The 20,315-nt window shown below is 39.6% G+C and overlaps 1 protein-coding gene across 8 annotated transcripts in view; it reads left to right on the top strand.

Annotated features, from left to right (window-relative positions):
* OSBPL6 (oxysterol binding protein like 6) overlaps positions 1 to 20,315 on the top strand; it is a 221,953-nt gene that overhangs the window by 101,067 nt on the left and 100,571 nt on the right. For 2 of the 8 annotated variants that reach the window (XM_069577096.1, XM_069577097.1), the window contains 3 exons: positions 4,726 to 4,775; positions 5,673 to 5,783; positions 6,540 to 6,718. The exons of 2 other annotated variants lie outside the window; for them this stretch is intronic. The gene's annotated coding sequence lies outside the window, so the exon portion shown is untranslated. Of the gene's footprint in view, positions 1 to 4,725; positions 4,776 to 5,672; positions 5,784 to 6,539; positions 6,719 to 11,527; positions 11,645 to 20,315 lie in introns of those variants that run through there. 4 more of the 8 variants (XM_069577091.1, XM_069577094.1, XM_069577098.1 and 1 more) reach the window with 3 other exon arrangements.

Genomic DNA, 20,315 nt, shown 5'->3' with positions numbered 1-20,315 from the left:
TCAGGAGGCAGATATGGAAAGATCTATCTGAGATGGCAAGAAGAACCACGTCTCTGAAAGATGTTTAGGAGATAGAAGTGAGAGAGAGGACCCGGGGTGAGTTAAATGGGAAAGTCGCACATAAAATAGTTAAAAGTAAGTGTCATTTCTAGCTTGGTTTAAGGATATACAGTGATGTCATTAACAAAAACCAAAGGAGAGGAAAGGGGCAAGAGGAGAAAGATTTGGGGCTTGATTTTTTGGCCTGCTGAGTTTCAGGTGCCATGATATATACCAATGGGATTGTCTACTGTACAGCTGGAAATGCAGTCTGGAAAAGAGCTCAGCACTGGAGAGAGAGATTTAGCTGCTCTAGCAAATGGTAGGTTGAAGCCCTCTGGGTGAGTCAGGGCCACCCAGGGGAGCCCAGAATGAAAAGACAAGGGCAGAGGAGGAGTATCTGGTAAAGCTGGCTGGGGAGGTGAATCAGGGGAGCAGCAGCAGCCTTGAGGCATTTGAGCACTTCCTGTGTGCTGGGTCTGTTCTGAACACTGTGGGCATTAGCTTGCCTAATCCTCAAACACCTCCAGGAACCGGCTGCATTTTGCGCATGAGGAACCAGAGGCCCAGAGAAGGAATTTGCATAGAACTAGTAAATCACTTTCAATGGTAAATTAGTGGTAGCCTCCTTAAGTTGATGTAATTGAATTAAGATAGTTTTTGTTATAACTTTTTTTACAGGTTTAAACAGAGATTAGTAAGCTTTGATGATGCTATTTCCTTACTTTTGCCTCTGGTCTATCAAGTTAATATAGTATAATCATCAGAAGTCATGAGGAAAGTATGATAGGAGACTTGCATAAATTTCCAAATTCCTGGGTTTTTCTCATGTGAGTATTCTATCAAGATTCATGCATTTCTTAAACATATTTTTTTTTAATAGGGTAAATTTTCCCTGAAGTTTTGTCCTAATTAATAAGCATGTTTGGCACTAATTGGAATACTTCCTGAAACAGTTTCATGAGTCATATTTTCCTTTTCCACCTAGAATATATGTTGGACTCTCTTAGCAGTGATCTGCTGCTGCTAAGTCACTTCAGTCATGTCTGACTCTGTGCGACCCCATAGACGGCAGCCCACCAGCTCCCCCGTCCCTGGGATTCTCCAGGCAAGAACACTGGAGTGGGTTGCCATTTCCTTCTCCAATGCATGAAAGTGAAAAGTGAAAGTGAAGTTGCTCAGTCATGTCCAACTATTAGCGACCTTGTGGACTGCAGCCTACCAGGCTCCTCCTTTCATGGGATTTTCCAGGCAAGAGTACTAGAGTGGGTTGCCATTGCCTTCTCCAGTGATCTGAGACATCATCAACTCTATATTCTTAATTTACCCCAACTTCTCATGTCTTCCTTGAATCCATCCCTTCCTTAGAACCTCTTCATTTTGTTTTCCCTTTTATCACTACACCAGCAGTGGAGATTTTTCTTGGAGCCTTTTTTCCCAGTAATTTTTTTTTTAATTACTTCATCAGAATTTTGCACACCAGTTAGATAAGAACAATGAAACCATACCAGGTTGCCACAGTGGGATAATTTGCTAGACTGGGGTCAGCAAGCTACAGTCCATGGGCCAAATATGAGCTATTACATTTTTGTAAATAAAGTTTTATTGGAATACAGCATGATCATTCATTTACATATTACCTGTGATGACTGCTTTACAGTGCTACAAGGGCAGAGTTGAATAGTTGCATTAAGTGGTACAGTGCATGGCCCACATAACCTAAAATGCTTAATGTACTAATTTGGACCTTCACAGAGAAAATGCTGACTCTTGCTCTGTAGCATGTGACTTTTGGAAAATTAGGATTGTCCAAAGATTAGGAATTGTCCAAAGCTTTACAGTTAAGGAGGTTCTCTTTTAAATAGAATATTAAAGAAAATTTTTGAATCATGTAATAGAACCATTGAATGATTTCTGTAATATGTGTTGTTTGGATATATAACAGAAATTGTCAAGGGAATAATAAAATTGAAGACCCCTTTAAGTAATCGATAATCAGAATTCTTACCTGTATAATCAGTCATCTGAGTTTTTGTTCATATTAACAGAGCTGTTTAATGTGGAAGAATTTTTTTTCTTTGAGTGCTCAATAGGTACCAGGTCTTTCCTTGTGCTCAGCTTCTGGGAGTTGCAGAAATGTTACGTTTCCCTACCCTCAGAGAAATATGTCTCAATTTCAGCCAAGTTAAATACAAACCAAAAAAACTTGGGAAAATTGGCCTAGATCATAGATAATATAACAGAATGAGAAAAATATGTTTTGTGTTGAGTACACTATTTTAGTTTGTTAGCATATTGACCATATCTTATACTGCAATCACATTTCTAAAAAAAAAAGACAGTGCTTTCTTTTCTTTTTTTAATTGAGATATAGTTGGTGTTCAATATTATGTAAGTTTCAAGTGTACAGCGTAGCACTTCACAATGTTTAATGGTTATATTCTACGTATAGTTACTATAAAATATTGGCTGTATTTCCAGATGTGCTTTATTTTCCATTATTTTGTTAAAAAACAAGAAATATGTGAGGACAACAGGGACCCCATTCTGCCCTCTATCTTCCGAGATTCTCTCTTGTGTCCGGGTTCTCTTTCCTCCAACGTGTCCTCCTGGTTCTGCCTCCCTGAAGCATAATCACATAACTCCTGTACTCTAAACTCCACTTCAGCCCTCTACAGCCACCCAGTGAAATCTGGTCTTTCCTCAGCCTTGAAGAAGACCTTTCAAACCCACTCTCTGCCTTTTCTTCCCCCGTTGTCCTTCTTTGTACTCTAAACTCAGTACGGTGTCTGTCCTTCCCTTCTGCTTGATTTTCATGTGCTTTCCTTACTGTATGAAATGCCCTTTAACTTCTGTGATACATGGTGGGATTAATGAGATTAGAAAAATGTTCAGTTTCAAAGTCTGCTCTTCCGTTATTAACAAGAAGGCCACCATTGCTAGGTGAAAGTGCCTGGAGTCTTGGTTTTCTTTGGGAGCTTACCTCAGCACGTTTTCCCTGAACTCTGTTGGGTTGTAGCGCTGAAACTGTACTCTCTGGGGGTTTGGACACAGTGTAAAAAGTCTCAGTGTATTGAGATTATCACAGGTAAAAAGAGAACAATCCATTTTTTGTTTAAACATTGCTGCCAGAGAGAAAAGCAAAATAATTCCTTTTACCAACTAAGGTATTTAATGGAGACAGTAGACAAGGTAAGCAAGATAATGAAGAAGGGTCTTACATGGTGTCTTGGGCTACAGTTTTCTGGGAAAGCAATTTAGGATTGTGAGTCTGAGTGAACTCCGGGAGATGGTGATGGACAGGGAGGCCTGGCGTGCTGCAATTCATGGGGTCGCTAGGAGTCGGAGATGACTGAGCGACTGAACTGAACTGAACTGAACTGAACTGAACCTTATGTCACGACTAAACTTCCTTTGTGGAAGTGATATGCACATTGAATCAAAACCGTGGGCCACATGTTATACGGAAAATAGTTGTAAAATATACTTTGCTATGGAGACTGCTAGCTTTGTGTATATAGACTCTTCTGGTTATTCTGGCCATCTTTACTGCCTTTGCTGTTTTAAGAATCTTTTCTTAAGTATGTTACAGAGTGATGGAGTTGCCTCTCCTTTCTCTGCACTGACTTAGTGCTAGAGGGACACTCTAGTCCTTGGTAGAATACATCGTGTGCTTAGTAGAGGGGCTTGAATAAGACATGAGTAGACTGTGTGGGGACTGTACTAGACAAGAACATGGTGTCTGGTGGGCAAAATTCAGGCTGTAGGAGGATTAGTCACATAATTTACAGGAAAAATTCTGTTGCAAAGATAATGGATCATTTGGTTGCTGAATGAGCCATTCAGAAGGAAGCTTTGCCATGCCACTAAACTCCCCTGATGAGATTTTGCAGAGACACCTACTCAAGTACTGTCTAGCATAAAAGACTTTGTTCAAATCAGCCTTTCCAACCTTTCCAAGTATTAATTTATTAAGAGCTGAGCAGGTGGGTGTCAAACTGCAGAGGCTATCATTGAGCTAGAACATGATTCCTTTAGTGTGTTTTGATAAAAAGCAGATAAAATGTTTTCTTTTAAAGCGTCAGTTTTGGTTATAGTTTTAAAAAGAAACTACATCTTCCCTTCTCTGAGTTTATTTTTTAATGAGGGTTATGGGAATTAATCTTCAGTGTGTACTGTCACAAGGAGTAATCAGACTTGAATTCTGTAAGCTTAGAGCCTTTGAACTTCTGCCCCATACACAGTTTATGTGCAAGGTAAAACAAGATCCTTTATAGTTCCTAATTAAAGTAAAGTTTAGTTGCCACTTGGTTAACTTTCTGGTTTTTGAATAAAACTTAATAAATTGGTCGCCCAGAAATTTGGAAATTGAATGTGACAATACAAATCTTTCTGTACTAATGAAGTTTTTGAAGATGAATTAAAATGATGATTCCTAATATTTCTGGTATCAGGGACATTTGATTTTATGTGAAATATGTACTGATAGATTGGTAATTTTTAATGTAGCACGGTCAGTCCCCCCGAAGGTTATAGACGGCACTACACTATATAGTGGTTGTTGTCCTTTTGAAAATGATGCAGAATGTCTGTATAAACATTAATTATAGTCTCAGAAATACCTTTTGCAAAGTACATATAAATAGAAAACTTCTAAAATTCACTTTTTAACTCTCACACTTACAGTGTACAAGAAACTGAGGTCTGGTCCCTGCTTCCAGAGTCAGCACAGCCTGGTAAGGAGATGAGAGGTGTAAGCAGCATGAAAGACCAGGTCAGACTCACATTAGTCAGAACTGACCAAAGTACCGGGTGTGATGATGAGAAACTCCTTTCTAGCTGGGAATATCGATGAAAGAGTTGGAAGTTGTGGTTTTGAGCTGGATTTTGAAGAATGTATAAGCAAAGACTATACGGAAAGAGACAAGTGAAGTGAAAAATGGAACCCAGGCCAAGATGCGGTTCACACAGGCTAGACACAGGACGTGCACGCAGTGTGTGATGTGGGAGGGAGGGGCGATTCCTTAGGTACAATGAGCAAGATTCAGCCACCCTTCTCCTTTTTGTCTGCTGTTGGATTGGAGGAAACAGAAAGAGAGGAAACTTTGCTATTTACCCCATGGTCCTCTGTTCTCCTTTACCTTCCTATTAGCTATTACAGGATAGTAAGAAGTTATGCAGAATAAGACTAGGGAAGTGCACGCAAAGAACTGCAGTATAGGGGAGTTTCTATAGCTGACCATTCATATTCAGTCTGCCTATAATTATATGGGATTAAAAAGCATAGATTGAGCAGTGTTTGCAGAAAATAAACATATAAGGCTGAGCATACAAAAATAATCTTGATGGATGCTAACCCTGGTTTTTCTGTGTCATCATCATAATCAAATTTAAATTTAATTAAATTTTATTTAGTAATTATAAGATGCGCAGAATTGTCTTACAACACAGTAGAGACTTAAAAAGCTTTTTTAGTAGAGTTAAAGGGGCTCTAAACGTACAAACACCTTTTTGTATAAAAATGATACTTAAAGCGCAACCATACACAAGATACTAAGTAGATAGAAATCTTTTGCACTTTTAAGTCCAATTTTTTCAGTATATGTGTGTTGCTTTTTTTTTCTTCTCCATAGGTAAAATGAGAAAAAACTAAAGCAGAATGAAAGAATAGGCTTGAAAGATAATCAGACCTGAGGAGTCATTTTTAAAGCTACCTTGTGAATAAACAAGGCTGCTAGAGAGAGGTATGAGACTTGAAGGAAAAAACTGTTATCACATTTCAGGGTCAGATATTTATTTTCCTTTTTTAAAAAAACTTAAAGTACACATGCTTTTGTCTTCTCATAAAGTATTGTTTCTTTGCCTTCTGAGATATGATGCCAAGTTGAACACTATGCTTTGCTAGTATTGTTAGCTCTCTTTGCTAGAGGATTGTTCTGGGAATTTGGCAATAATTCTACTCAGGGCAAATGAGAGACCATTAATAGGTCTTCATTAGGATATTGGGACTGTACATTTTTGTGCAGTGGAACCACTTCATAGTGCCTGTTTTAAAAAACTGAAAGAATCTAAAAATGACTGGGCATATGTATATATAACAGATTCACTTTGCCGCACACCTGAAACTAACATAACGTTGTAAATCAGCTATAACCCAGTACAGATTTTAAAAATAAAACCTCTTTGATGTTTACATTTAATTGGAGGTTTAAACATGTTTCTGGAAAATATGTTTCATTTCCTTTTAGAAAATACTTGCTCTGTAAGTTGAGAGTTTTCTTATTCCCCACTCTGGGTAAGATATAAATTATGCTGAGGAGCCCAGTGGTTATGTCTTTGAGATTGCATAAGATTGAACAAAGGAGGTAAAAATCTCAAATGCCGCACCTTATGAACTTTCTCCTCTAAAGATAAATTGGAAAGAATTTTCTGTTGGCCACAGAGGCTCATGAAAGGTCTATGGAGACGAATTATACAACTGTAGTATCTCTCTTTTTCAGCTTCTGCCCTTTCCTGCAAAAGGAAATCGAGAAACCACTCGTAATTTACCAGATAACCCCAGAAGCCTTGGTCGACAGACCAAATTCTCCAGTCAAAGCTACGGGCTCCTGAGGATAAACTGCTTCAAACAGCTTTTACCTTAAAGCCAACCTAGAAGTCTTTGACCCCCAGTTACAAGGTGAGTTAGGATAATGCAAGCTTAAAATTAGAAGCAGGATCTGGCTGTCCAGTGGTTAAGGCTTTGCCTTCCAATGCAGGGGGTGCAAGTTTAATCCCTAGTCAGGAAAATAAGATCCCACATGCTTCACGGCCAAAAACCAAAACATAAAACAGGAACAATATTGTAACAAATTTAATAAAAATTTTAAAAATGGTCCACATCAAAAAAAAATATTAAAAAAAAAACAAAAGCAGGATTAGATTAGTCAGTGCTCAATGACAGCAAAAGATTATTACCGAAATATTACCAAATCTCAGGAACATGGTTTTGTTTTGTTTTGTTTTTTCTATTTTTTATGTGTCTATCAGATCCAAAAATAAGGCATGGTAATTCTAGTCATGTTTAGTCATCTTAATAAAAAGTTCTGCAGTAACTTTCTTAAAGATAGAAAGTAAAAAACATACCAAAATATTGAACCTCTTTTTGTCTGATGTCTGGCATCATGCGAGAATAAGATGGTCCCCTTCCTTTCTTGAGTGATGAGCCTGCAGACCTAATCCTGAAAATGGCTGAAAGATTATCCTTGCTTTCATTATATATGCATGCTGTACACATTCTTAAAATGCATCCAGTTTTTATAATCTTTCATAGTGAATATATAGACAATTGATTGTATTATTCTTGCGCATGGGGCTGAAATAAATAATATACCAGCAGTGCTCCCTATGGGCTCCTTGTCATCATTGATATTTGTAGGTATTGTTTTCAGAGCCACTTGACATACGCTATTTGACATTTTAGGCCCAGGGTCTTCACCATTTGGACCCATCCTTCCCGGTTATATAAAGCTTTCTACTTTCTGAGGTCAGTGACCCCCAGAGTGGGAGGATGTACCATCATTGCTCTTGGGGATCTTTTGCAGTGTTTATCCTCTACTCAAACCCTTATTTTCTTGGAGGCACAAGAGCAGCAGCAGTGGTGGTGGTGGTACAATGGGAGCTTTCTGCTTATTATTTATTGCATTATTTAAAGTTAAATTCTAAAGCATAGCTTGCACACTGGTGACCTACTGGCCAAATTTTAGTCATAGTTTTTTTAATCTATAGAAGTTTATTTTTAAAAATTGAGTTAATTGCCAACATTGGGTAATCTGGATACTTGAAATAAGATATACACGCAACACACACACACACACACACCTGGCTTCTCTTGGATGATTAAAAAATACGGTCTTTTTACTATTTCAAGGACTGAAATGTGGTAGTCTTTACCTTCCCCTAAGTCTTAAACAACCAGCCTTGTATGTTACCTGCCTGGTCTATAGGCTTTTGAGGTAAGATTTCTGCTTTAAGATTAGTTTCTTCTCTCCTTACATGAAGCCTCTCCCCCGTAGTTTACACATAACACTCTCTTAGTCTTTATTCACTTTCTCTTTTGGCATTTTACTATTTATATAAAATTTGTGCACTGTGAGAGTGATGATCTTCTGAGATTAAGCTAACACCTGCCAGGCTTGCCTATGAAGAAGGAAGACTTACAAAACCAGATGGCCCATGGTTCTTAGCTGGGAAATCTAATTTCCATGGTGATAAGGTCTGAATCATTTTTTCCAGCCCGGAGGTTGTCATTTCAGAGTCTGATGTGTCACAGCCTAATGGTTCCATTGCCTGGTCTGACTGTTTTGGTCCAGGAAGGAAAAGTGATTCATTGGGTTGCCTTCTTTTCGAATGACATCTGTAGGCATTTGGGCTTCCCTCGTGGCTCAGATGGTAAAGAATCTGCATGCAGTGCAGGAGACCCGGGTTTGATCCCTTGGTTGGAAAGTTCCCTGGAGAAGAGGATGGCTACCACTCCAGTATTCTTGCCTGCAGAATTCCATGGACAGAGGAGCCCAGCAGGCTACCGTCCATGGGTTGCAAACAGCTGGACATGACTGAGTGACTAACACTTTAACTTACAGGATTTTGAGTCCATCTTCTAGGCCACTACTCGTTCTGGACACTAGAGTGAATCACTGAGCTGTATACTCTGCCATCTACATGCACGGAACTTTTTTGACACTGAGAAATCTCACCATCAAAATCAGATACATCTTCAAGCACAGTGGGTTGTAGTTAATCACAAATTTCTCTTTCCCCATCTTTGATCACTCTATATTGTTGGGGACTAAATTACTTGCTTTAATGTTCCTCTTAATTTGATATTAAATCAAGCTTTTGTATAGTAATAAAGAGCCTTAACCATGAACACGTTTTAAATTATAGGGCCCTTATGGGCATAGCACTTTTTTGTCTGCATTGGCTAAATCCAAACATTACTTATTTGATCATAGTTTACAGATGGGGGAAACTGACTCGATCCCAAAACAGTGGTTCTTATCCCAGCACCTCATTTTTCAAATGGACAGTGCCTCTTACTAGAGCAGATTTTAGGTCTCAAAATGCTCATTTTTAATGTTGAAGCAAACAAGAAAGAAGGCTCCTGGGACTGGATGTTGATTTCTGGTAGTTTACTGGCCTCTGGCTACACTGCTTTTGCTTTATCTCATGGGATCCCTTAGGTATTGCCCAGTATCTCTTGATACTTGACCATACATGAAAATGAAATGTACATGAGTCCCTTTGACTATCAGGTTAAGTTTATGGGACTAAAGTAACTGGAAATTTGTTTCCACACATTTATGACTTGTGACTTGACTATATAAGAAAGAAATTAAACTCTTCTTAAAAAGAAGAAGCAAGTAAGTGGCATCTCATTTCCTTAGGGAAATGGGTTTGTTTCCATTCCTCTTTTGGAGTTAGTGGGTATCCGTGTATAGTCAACAGATATGCAGATGACTGGGGTCAATCCCTGAATTGGGAAGATCCCCTGGAGAAGGGAAAGGCTACCCATTCCAGTATTCTGGCCTGGAGAATTCTATAGACTGTGTAGTCCATGGGGTCACAAAAAGTCAAATATGACTGAGTGACTTTCACACTCACCACCCTAATAGCAGAAAGTGAAGAGGAATTAAAGAGCCTCTTGATGAAGGTGAAAAAGGAAAACGAGAAACTCTCTAGCTTAAAACTTAACATTCAAAAACTAAGATCATGGCATTCCATCCCATCACTTCATGGCAAGTAGATGGGGGGAAAAATGGAAACAATGGCAGATTTAAGGAGCTCAGTCCTGGGTGTTCTTTGGAAGGACTGATGCTAAAGCTGAAACTCCAGTACTTTGGCCACCTGATGCAAAGAGTTGACTCACTGGAAAAGACTCTGGTGCTGGGAGGGATTGGGGGCAGCAGGAGAAGGGGATGACAGAAGATGAGATGGCTGGATGGCATCACTGACTCAACGGATGTGAGTTTGAGTGAACTGCAGGAGTTGGTGATGGACATGGAGGCCTGGCGTGCTGCGATTCATGGGGTCACAAAGAGTCTGACATGACTGAGTGACTGAACTGAACTGAACTGGAAATCACTGTGGATGGTGCTGCAGCCATGAAATTAAAAGAAGCTTGCTCTTTGAAAGGAAAACTATGACAAACCTATACAGCATATTAAAAAGCAGAGACATCTCTTTGCCAACAAAGGTCCATATAGTCAAAGCTATGGTCTTTCCAGTAGTCATGTGCGGATGTGAGGGTTGGATCAACCATAAACCATAAAGAAGGCTGAGTGCCAAAGAGTTGATGCTTTCGAACTATGGTGCTGGAGAAGACTCTTGAGAGTGCCTATTAAAGCAAGGAGATCAAACCAGTCTATCCTAAAGGAAATCAGTCCTGAATATTCACTTAAAGGTCTGATGCTGAAACTGAAGCTCCAAAACTTTGGTCACCTGATGCAAAGAGCCAACTCATTGGAAAAGACCCTTGTGCTGGGGCAGATTGAGGGCAGGAGAAGAAGGGGACAACAGAGGATGAGATGGCTGGATGGCATCACCGACTCGATGGACGTGAGTTTGAGTGAACTCCGGGAGTTGGTGATGGACAGGGAGGCCTGGCGTGCTGCAGTTCATGGGGTTGCAAAGAGTCAGACAGGACATAGCGACTGAACAATAACAACATGTATGGTCATAAATGCTTTCAGAAAGCCCCTTTATCTCTTTTTCCCTTGGCATTCCTGTTATTAGTTCCACATTCCACTTTCCTTAACTCCCTGAGGAAAGAACAACTAGGCCCAAAAGAATGGAACCAAAGTGCTTGAGAGTCATTACTGACATATAAAATAGGTTGAAATGTGGTGAAAACGGTAAACCCAGTAAATCAGCTAGTGAGTGAAAGTCGCTCAGTCATGTCCAACTCTGTGACCCCATGCACTATTCTCAGTCTCTCAGTTCAGTCGCCCAGCACTATACAATCCATGGAATTCTCCAGGCCAGAATACTGGAGTGGGTAGCCTTTTCCTTCTCCAGGGGATCTTCCCAACACAGGGATTGAACCCAGGTTTCCTGCATTGCAGGTGGATTCTTTACCAGGTGAGCCACAAGGGAAGCCCTGAGCCACAAGGGAAGCCCGTAAATCAGCTAACCAGTCAACAAATATGACATAGGCAGAAACTGGAAGAAGAGAAAGAGTACTCGGTTCTGGTACAGCAAGACAGTTGATGTTTGCTCCCTTTTAGCTGTTATGAAGATCACAAGACTTCTCCCTCAGGTAATAGAAATGGAGACAATATCCAATGAGAACTGGCAGTATTGATACCATTCCACTTGACTTCTCTCTTTAAAAGGTGATCAGAGATATTTCTTTGTTCTTTTAGGGGGAGAGTTCCTTTTTTTCTTGAGGATCATTGTAAATTCATGGATTTTAAGAGTATCTTTTGATTAGTTGACTATCAAAATATAGTGACTTTTTATTTTTTTCAGAATGCGCAAATAAAAACTTCTTTGTTCCTTGGGAACCCCTTCAGATTGGTTCCTGTAAATACATATGGAAAAGAGAATCCATCATAAGTGAATCACAGTGAGTTTTCACAAACTCAGTATTCCCATATAATCGGCACCCAGATCAAGATAAAGAACATCCCAAAGGCACCCATGCCCTATTAGGTTTTTTGACCCCCGCTTTTTGGTTCAAAGGGATACTTTAAGATCCTCTTAGCCCAGTCTAAGAATCTGTTATATCAGTTATTACAAAGAGCTCTGGTTCCTTTTAGTAGAAAATGGAATTTAGAAACTACAGTCTGGGCATTAAGGATATTCATTCTTATTGGTTGTCAATGTTTCCAGGCCTTTTTAGGAAACAGAGTCAGAAATATATATATTTTAAAATAAGAAATTATAAGTTGACATTGAATTTTTCAACCTTATGGAGTTTTAATATTATGTGATTTTATATTTGTATCTCTTTTCTCTTCAAATGAATAATCTCAGCATTACTACTAATATTTTTTCTATTTTGTAGAGGGAAAAAATATAGAATTTTATACATCTTTTATCATTATCATTATTTTTGAGCTTCCAAAATTTATGCATGTGGTCAAACACTGAATTTCTTTCACCTCCATTTTTGGTATTGATGTTGATATGTTTCTTGGCAGTGAGATTTAGCGTATTAAATCTTTAGTCCACCAATAATTCGAGTTATTTGCAAGTCATTCCATCTTCAGCAGGAGAGGTTCTGGAGTGACAGTGGGATGGTTGTACTCTGTGGCTGGTGGATCAATTTGTGTTGCATTGAATGCGCTTATTAGTGTCTACCCTTCATTATAGTGCAGGTCCAGAAAGAGAAGAAAAATAGTCTGGAAGTGGCACTGAAGTTTTGTTCTTCTTGCTTCTTTTTATCTGATGAATGGATATTTTATGGATGCTTGTCTTAGAATGACTTTCTTTTTCCTTGCTCAGTAAAGGGATCAAGTGCTTTGATTTTGGGGCACATTTTGTAACATTTGATCTTGGGAGAAATATAAGTGTTCATAGAGAATACAGGATAGTTGCCTAGATAGTTGCCTCTCCCTTCCTTCCTGCCACCTGTCTATTCTTCCTTTCTTTTTCCTACAACCGGGTGATTCCTTGAACTTGAAGCTGAGGGATAAACAGTAGGAGGGAAAAAGGAGAGGGGTTTTTTTTTCCACTCACCATTAGTCTTTTAAGCTTTTCACCTGTCTTCTCAAAATGTCTCATTTTCAAGCCTCCATAAGGTTAGTATTTTTGAGTTTTTTTCCAAATATATTTTTAGGTACAGAAAGATGATTAATTAGACTTTAATTCATCTAACTCTAAGGGTGCTTTAAATGTTTTTTTTTTTAATTGACTTTTCACGTCAAATGAATAATGCCAGGAAGTCCTGAGTGCAGTGAACCAACAACACAGATCTGGTTTGAAAGCTTTGGCTTTCAGACAACAAGGATTTATTGGAAGTAACATTTCTAGATTTTGTCTCAGTAAGAAGTGGTTACACAGGTGGTAGACTAACAAATCGTCTCCCCAAAACTGCAGCTGTATATGGCTGGTGGTAAAGGACAGAGGGCAGTGGCAGCCAACTGCAGTACTCTTGCCTGGAAAATCCCACGGGTGGAGGAGCCTGGTAGGCTGCAGTCCATGGGGTCGCTAGGAGTCAGATACGACTGAGCGACTTCACTTTCACTTTTCACTTTCCTGCACTGGAGAAGGAAATGGCAACCCACTCCAGTGTTCTTGCCTGGAGAATCCCAGGGACGGGGGAGCCTGGTGGGCTGCCGTCTGTGGGGTCACACAGGGTTGGACACGACTGAAGCGACTTAGCAGCAAAGGATGGAAGTTTCAGAAACAATGGCAATTTAAATAGATGTGTCTTTTATCACACGCCTTTTATCACCCCGGCCGTATCTAGTGTTTGCTCATTTGTTCATTCATCCAGCAAAGTCTACCGAGTGTCTCTACTTGGTGTGTACAGGCACTGCTCTAAGTGCAGAGACTGTAACAAGGAGAAGCAGCAAACACAGCAGGGGAAGTCTCTGGGGATAGACAAAAAGCCAATAAACAAATATTGTAACTACTGAGTGAGATAAGTGCTGCGAAGGAAATGAAAAGAGTGTCATGCAGAAAGTGACAGGGCATATGCCTGTTTGAGGTGACAGAAGCTGAGAACTGAAGGGTGATTTGCCAACTAAACTTTCATATTAAGAAAACTAAATTTGAAAGTACTATACAATTTATTTAAACAATAACTACACATTTGGGCATTTGGATTTATTTTCAAATGTCTGGTTTTTTTTTTTCAATGGACACTGTAAACTGTTGATCTGAACTTTCAAATGAAGATCTCTTGTTTTGTCAGCTTCTGAAAACTGGAGAAAGTCCTGGGTTTTGGGGAACTCTGTACTGTATTTGTAACTTTATAAAAATCTAAAATTATTCTAGCATAAAACTTTTAAAAGAAAAAACTAGTGAAAATTTATACCAAAATTCATACTAAATCTAGTGTGGCAAAGATGAGGAATCCAGACTATATAGGGGGGTCTGCAAGGAAAATGATGGGTGCTGAGAATTTGTTACTTGAATGCCCTTGTATAGACTTTTGTCTCATCACTCGTTTTTGAACTAAACAAATTTTGCCCCTTTTCATGTTTCCTTTTACCTTCTTAAATTTTATAAACTTAACAAACCTTGCAAATAGAGTTAGTTTACATTTTTCCTTTTGTTAAAAAATTTATTCATTTTCTTAAAATATTCTTAAACTACTTAGGATGTTCTCTTTCAGGTTCAGTTCAGTTCAGTTCAGTTCAGTCGCTCAGTCGTGTCCGACTCTTTGCCACCCCATGAATCGCAGCACACCAGGCCTCCCTGTCCATCACCAACTCCCGGAGTTCACTCAGACTCACGTCCATCTAGTCGGTGATGCCATCCAGCCATCTCAGCCTCTGTCGTCCCCTTCTCCTCCTGCCCCCAATCCCTCCCAGCATCAGGGTCTTTTCCAATGAGTCAACTCTTTGCATCAGGTGGCCAAAGTACTGGAGTTTCAGCTTCAGCATCATTCCTTCCAAAGAACACCCAGGACTGATCTCCTTTAGAATGGACTGGTTGGATCTCCTTGCAGTCCAAGGGACTCTCAAGAGTCTTCTCCAATACCACAGTTCAAAAGCATCAATTCTTTGGCGCTCAGCTTTCTTCACAGTCCAACTCTCACATCCATACATTACCACTGGAAAAATCGTAGCCTTGACTAGACAGACCTTTGTTGGCAAAGTATAATGTCTCTGCTTTTGAATATGCTATCTAGGTTGGTCATAACTTTCCTTCCAAGGAGCAAGTGTCTTTTAATTTCATGGCTGCAATCACCATCTGCAGTGATTTTGGAGCCCCCCAAAATAAAGTCTGACATTGTTTCCACTGTTTCCCCATCTATTTGCCATGAAGTGATAGGACCAGATGCCATGATCTTAGTTTTCTGAATGTTGAGCTTTAAGCCAACTTTTTCACTCTCCACTTTCACTTTCATCAAGAGGTTTTTTAGCTCCTCTTCACTTTCTGCCATAAGGGTGGTGTCATCTGCATATGTGAGGTTATTGATATTTCTCCTGGCAATCTTGATTCCAGCTTGTGCTTCTTCCAGCCCAGCGTTTCTCATGATGTACTCTGCATAGAAGTTAAATAAGCAGGGTGACAATATACAGCCTTGAGGTATTCTTTTCCTATTTGGAACCAGTCTGTTGTTCCATGTCCAGTTCTAACTGTTGCTTCCTGACCTGCATATAGGTTTCTCAAGAGGCAGGTAGAGATTAGCAAGTCTTTTTCACGTGTGGCTTTTAATTAAAATTGGCATCAGAAGTAAAAGTTTCCTCTGATCCAGTTTTCTCTAGACTTTGTTTTATTAGTGTTTCTCAATTCATGTATTTCTACACATAAAGTACCTTTTTTTTTTTCACATGTTGGTGGCATTCCTGGTAACTCAGATGGTAAAGGATCTGCCAGCAATGCAGGAGACCCGAGTTCAGTCAACAGGTCAGAAAGATCCCCTGGAGAAGGGAATGGCTACCCAGTCCACTATTCTTGCCTGGAGAATTCCATGGACAGAGGACCCTAGCGGGTACAGTCCATGGGGTCACAAAGAGTCGGACACGACTGAGCTACTAACACTTCCACATGTTAGAGGAAATAGAAAAATCTGAAGCTGGCAAGAAGCTAGTAAATTCAATATCTTCTTTATAAATAACTTTGCCAACTGTGTGTGTGTTCAGTTGCTCAGTCGTGTCCAACTCTTTGTGGCCCATGGACTGTAGCTCACCAGGCTCCTCTGTCCTTGAGATTCTCTAGGCAAGAATGCTGGAGTTGGGTGCCATTTCCTACTCCGGGGGATCTTTCCAATCCATGGATTGAATCTGTGTCTCTTGTGTCTCCTGCATTGGCAGGTGGATTCTTTAGTATAGATTAACAAACCTGCCATTTTGCTTTTTTTTGCATTACTTTTCCATGGGGATGGTCTTGATCCCTGTCTCCTGTACGGTGTCACAAACCCCCGTCCGTAGTTCATCAGACACTCTATCAGATCTAGTCCCTTAAATCTATTTCTCACTTCCACTGTATACTCATAAGTGATTTGATTTAGGTCATACCTGAATGGTCTAGTGGTTTTCCCTCCTTTCTTCAATTTAAGTCTGAATTTGGCAATAAGGAGTTCATGATCTGAGCTACAGTCAGCTTCCAGTCTTGTTTTTGTTGACTGTATAGAGCTTCTCCATCTTTGGCTGCAAAGAATATAATCAATCTGATTTTGGTGTTGACCATCTGGTGATGGCCATGTGTAGAGTCGTCTCTTGTGTTGTTGGAAGAGGGTGTTTGCTATGACCAGTGCATTCTCTTGGCAGAACTCTATTAGCCTTTGCCCTGCTTCATTTCATATTCCAAGGTCAAATTTGATGAACGTGAAAGAGGGGAGTGAAAAAGTTGGCTTAAAGCTCAACATTCAGAAAATGAAGATCATGGCATCTGGTCCTATCACTTCATGGCAAATAGATGGGGAAACAGTGGAAACAATGTCAGACTTTATTTTGGGGGGCTCCAAAATCACTGCAGATGGTGATTGCAGCCATGAAATTAAAAGACGCTTACTCCTTGGAAGGAAAGTTATGACCAACCTAGATAGCATATTCAAAAGCAGAGACATTACTTTGCCAACAAAGGTCTGTCTAGTCAAGGCTATGGTCTTTCCAGTGATCATGTATGGATGTGAGAGTTGGACTGTGAAGAAAGCTGAGCGCCAAAGAATTGATGCTTTTGAACTGTGGTGTTGGAGAAGACTCTTGAGAGTCCCTTGGACTGCAAGGAGATCCAACCAGTCCATTCTAAAGGAGATCAGTCCTGGGTGTTCTTTGGAAGGAATGATGCTGAAGCTGAAACTCCAGTACTTTGGCCACCTGATGCAAAGAGTTGACTCATTGGAAAAGACCCTGATGCTGGGAGGGATTGGGGGCAGGAGGAGAAGGGGACGACAGAGGCTGAGATGGCTGGATGGCATCACCGACTAGATGGACGTGAGTCTGAGTGAACTCCGGGAGTTGGTGATGGACAGGGAGGCCTGGTGTGCTGCGATTCATGGGGTGGCAAAGAGTCGGACACGACTGAGTGACTGAACTGAACTGAACTGAACAAGCCTGCCATGGGAAACTCTTTGGTAATCTATAATATTTGAAAGTACTCTGTAGTATCCCGTCCCAAGAATGCTTCCTAGTCGTTCAAAATCTGGTTCAGGAGTCAGCAAATTATAGCCCACAAGCTTGCAGTCTTGCTTTGTAAATAAAGTTTTATTGGAACAAGCTATGCTTATTGAGGTACATATTGTCTATGGCTCCTTTCCAGCTTCTGTAATCCCCCTAAATCCATGAGAGATGGATTCCAAGACCCTCAGTGGATGCTCAAAACTGGATAAGGCTGAACCCACTATATACTTTTTTTTTCCCTAATTATACATACCTGTGATAAAGTTTTACTTATAATTAGGCACAGTAAGAGATTAATAATAATAAAATAGAATAATTATAACAATATACTATAATAAAAGTTATGTGAATGTGGTCTCTTTCAAAATATTATACAAATGTAATGCCTTTTCCATCTTTACTAAGCACTTACGCACTGTGGCCCTAACTTTTGCAGTTTGAGGTATGATAGCAAAACTGGCACAAATTTCTTTTTTGTTCTTTACAATTTCACCAGTAAAGATTCATTCTTACTGTAGATCTTATCAACTTCCACATACAGTTTTTTTCTTTACTTATTAAGTCAAGAACTTTCACCTTATCACTTAAAGGCAAGACGTTATGGCTTCTCTTTGGCAGATCTGAATTGTCAGCATCACTACTCTTGCATTTTGGGGCCATTATTAAGTCAAGTAAGGGTTAGTTGAACACAAACACTGTGGTACTATAGCCAATGATCTGATAACCCAGACAGCTACTAAGTGATTCATAGGTTGGATATGCTCAACACAGACATGATTCATGACCTGGGCAGGACAGAGCAGGATGGCAGGAGATTTTATCACACTGCTCAGAACGGCATGCAGTTTAAGGTAAATGAATTATTTCTGAAATTTTCCATTTAATATTTTTCAGATCATGGTTGACCATGGATAACTGAAATACCAGAAATCAAAACCATGCATAAGGGGGAACTACTGAACAATGGTAGTATTGAATAGCTGCAGTGAGGTTGTATATATGCTAGACCCTTACATAAAAAGCTTACTGACCTCCGTTCTAGTCAGTGGCAGTGACTGGATTATGTCTTTCTGTTTCTGAATCTGGAATCCGAGAAATTTTGCAATCCCAAGGATTAGTAGACAACAAAGTCCTGTTGGTTCATGTTAGAGCTTTTTGCTTTATTTTCTTTTTTATTCATAAATGGAGGTACTGTTTTGTAGTAAAATTTTTCCATGAGCTTTCTGAAGTTTTCAGAAATAGTTTTGTAACATAAAGTCCATTTCTAGAAATACTAAAATATATATACTTTAGTTATCATTTAAAATTATTATTATTTTTTTAAACTTTACAGGAAAAATCTTTAAAATTCCTTCATTTTTGAGGCTTTCGGTCTTTCCCTTGGGAGTGAATCTGTGTCTAATGCTATATAATTATGCCCTGTGAAGAGCAGGGCCCCGTTGGTAATCATCTACACCTGCTGCATAGTTACAGGTTTGTTAAAACACAGAGTCTTGAGCCTCAGAGTATTTGGTTCATTGGTATGGATGAATTTCATTGAAAATTTCATTAGGATTTCATTTGGAAATTCTATTCCTGGGTATCTGGAAAAAAACAAAAACACTAAATCGAGACATGCACTCCAACACATATAATTAACCAAGACATGGAAGCAACCCAAGTGCCCATCAACAGACAGTTGGGTTAAGAAGAGTGTGTGTGTGTGAGTGTGTGTGAGTGTGTGTGTGTGTGTGAGTGTGTGTGTGAGTGTGTGTGTGTGTGAGTGTGTGTGTGTGAGTGTGTGTGTGTGTGCGCGCGTGTGTGTATGCACGTGTGCATACATCTACTGGAATATTGCTCAGCCATAAATAATGAAATATTGCCATTTGTAGCAACATAGACGGACCTGGAGAATATTATGTTTGGTGAAGTTAAGTCATACAGAAAGACAACTACTGTATGATAGCACTTCTGTGTGGAATCTAAGAAATAATACAGATGCATGCATATATGAAACGGAAGCAGACTCGCAGATATGGAAAACAAACTTGGGTTACCAAAAGGGAGAGGGAAGAGGGAGAAGGACAAACCAATGCTATAGGATTAACAAATACAAATTGCTAGAATAGGTAAGCAATAAGGATTTACTACATAGAATAGAGAATTATATCCATTATCTTGTAATAACCTATGTGTGCTGTGCTAAGTCACTTCAGTCATGTTCAACTCTATGCGACTGTATGGACTGTAGCCCACCAGGCTCCTCTATCCTTGGGATTCTCCAGACAAGAATTCTGGTGTGGATTGCCATGCCCTCCTCCAGGGGATCTTCCCAACCCAGGGATCAAAACTGCACCTCTTATGTCTCCTGCGTTAGCAGGCAGGTTCTTTGCCACTACTACCACCAGGGAAGCCCATAATGGAATATAATCTGTAAAAGTACTGAATTGCTATGCTGTACACCTGAAACTGATGCAATATTGTAAACCAATTGTACATCAGTTAAAAAAAAAAGACTTTGAATTTGGAATAAGTTCTCAGGTGGCATGTTCCTGATACCACCTTTCAAAACTTCTGTTGTCGATAGCACTGGCATTTCCCAAACTTAAAATCTGGTGGAACAGTAGCCTTTCTTCATCACAATTCAATATCAAGTGACATTTTAGGCCTTACTTTGAATTCCTTAAACTTCCACTCACTGTCTTTTCAACTGAATTCACTAATGACTCAGATACAATTTTTCCACGTTTATCTGTTTTCCAGTCCCCAGGTTCTGTCCTCATCATTCTTACAAAGTTCTACTTAAAGAAAAAAAAGTCCCTTTCCTGTTTTTTTCAGTGGTGTTTTGAAGTGAAATAGATCCTCTGTTCAATCTGCCAGCTTTACTCTAAGATGTGTATGTGTATTTTAAAGTGATTCTTTCTTTCTTGATTCTCATAAAATCTCACAATGTAACTTGGGCACAGAAGTATCTTCCCTGTGCAGAGGAAGCAAAGACCCTGAGATGTAAGATCACGT

Source organism: Ovis canadensis, chromosome 2 (assembly GCF_042477335.2).
Source record: "Ovis canadensis isolate MfBH-ARS-UI-01 breed Bighorn chromosome 2, ARS-UI_OviCan_v2, whole genome shotgun sequence".
Classification (NCBI taxonomy): domain Eukaryota; kingdom Metazoa; phylum Chordata; class Mammalia; order Artiodactyla; family Bovidae; genus Ovis; species Ovis canadensis.
Note: the sequence above shows the minus strand (reverse complement) of the source record. Positions and strands in the feature narration are given on the sequence as shown.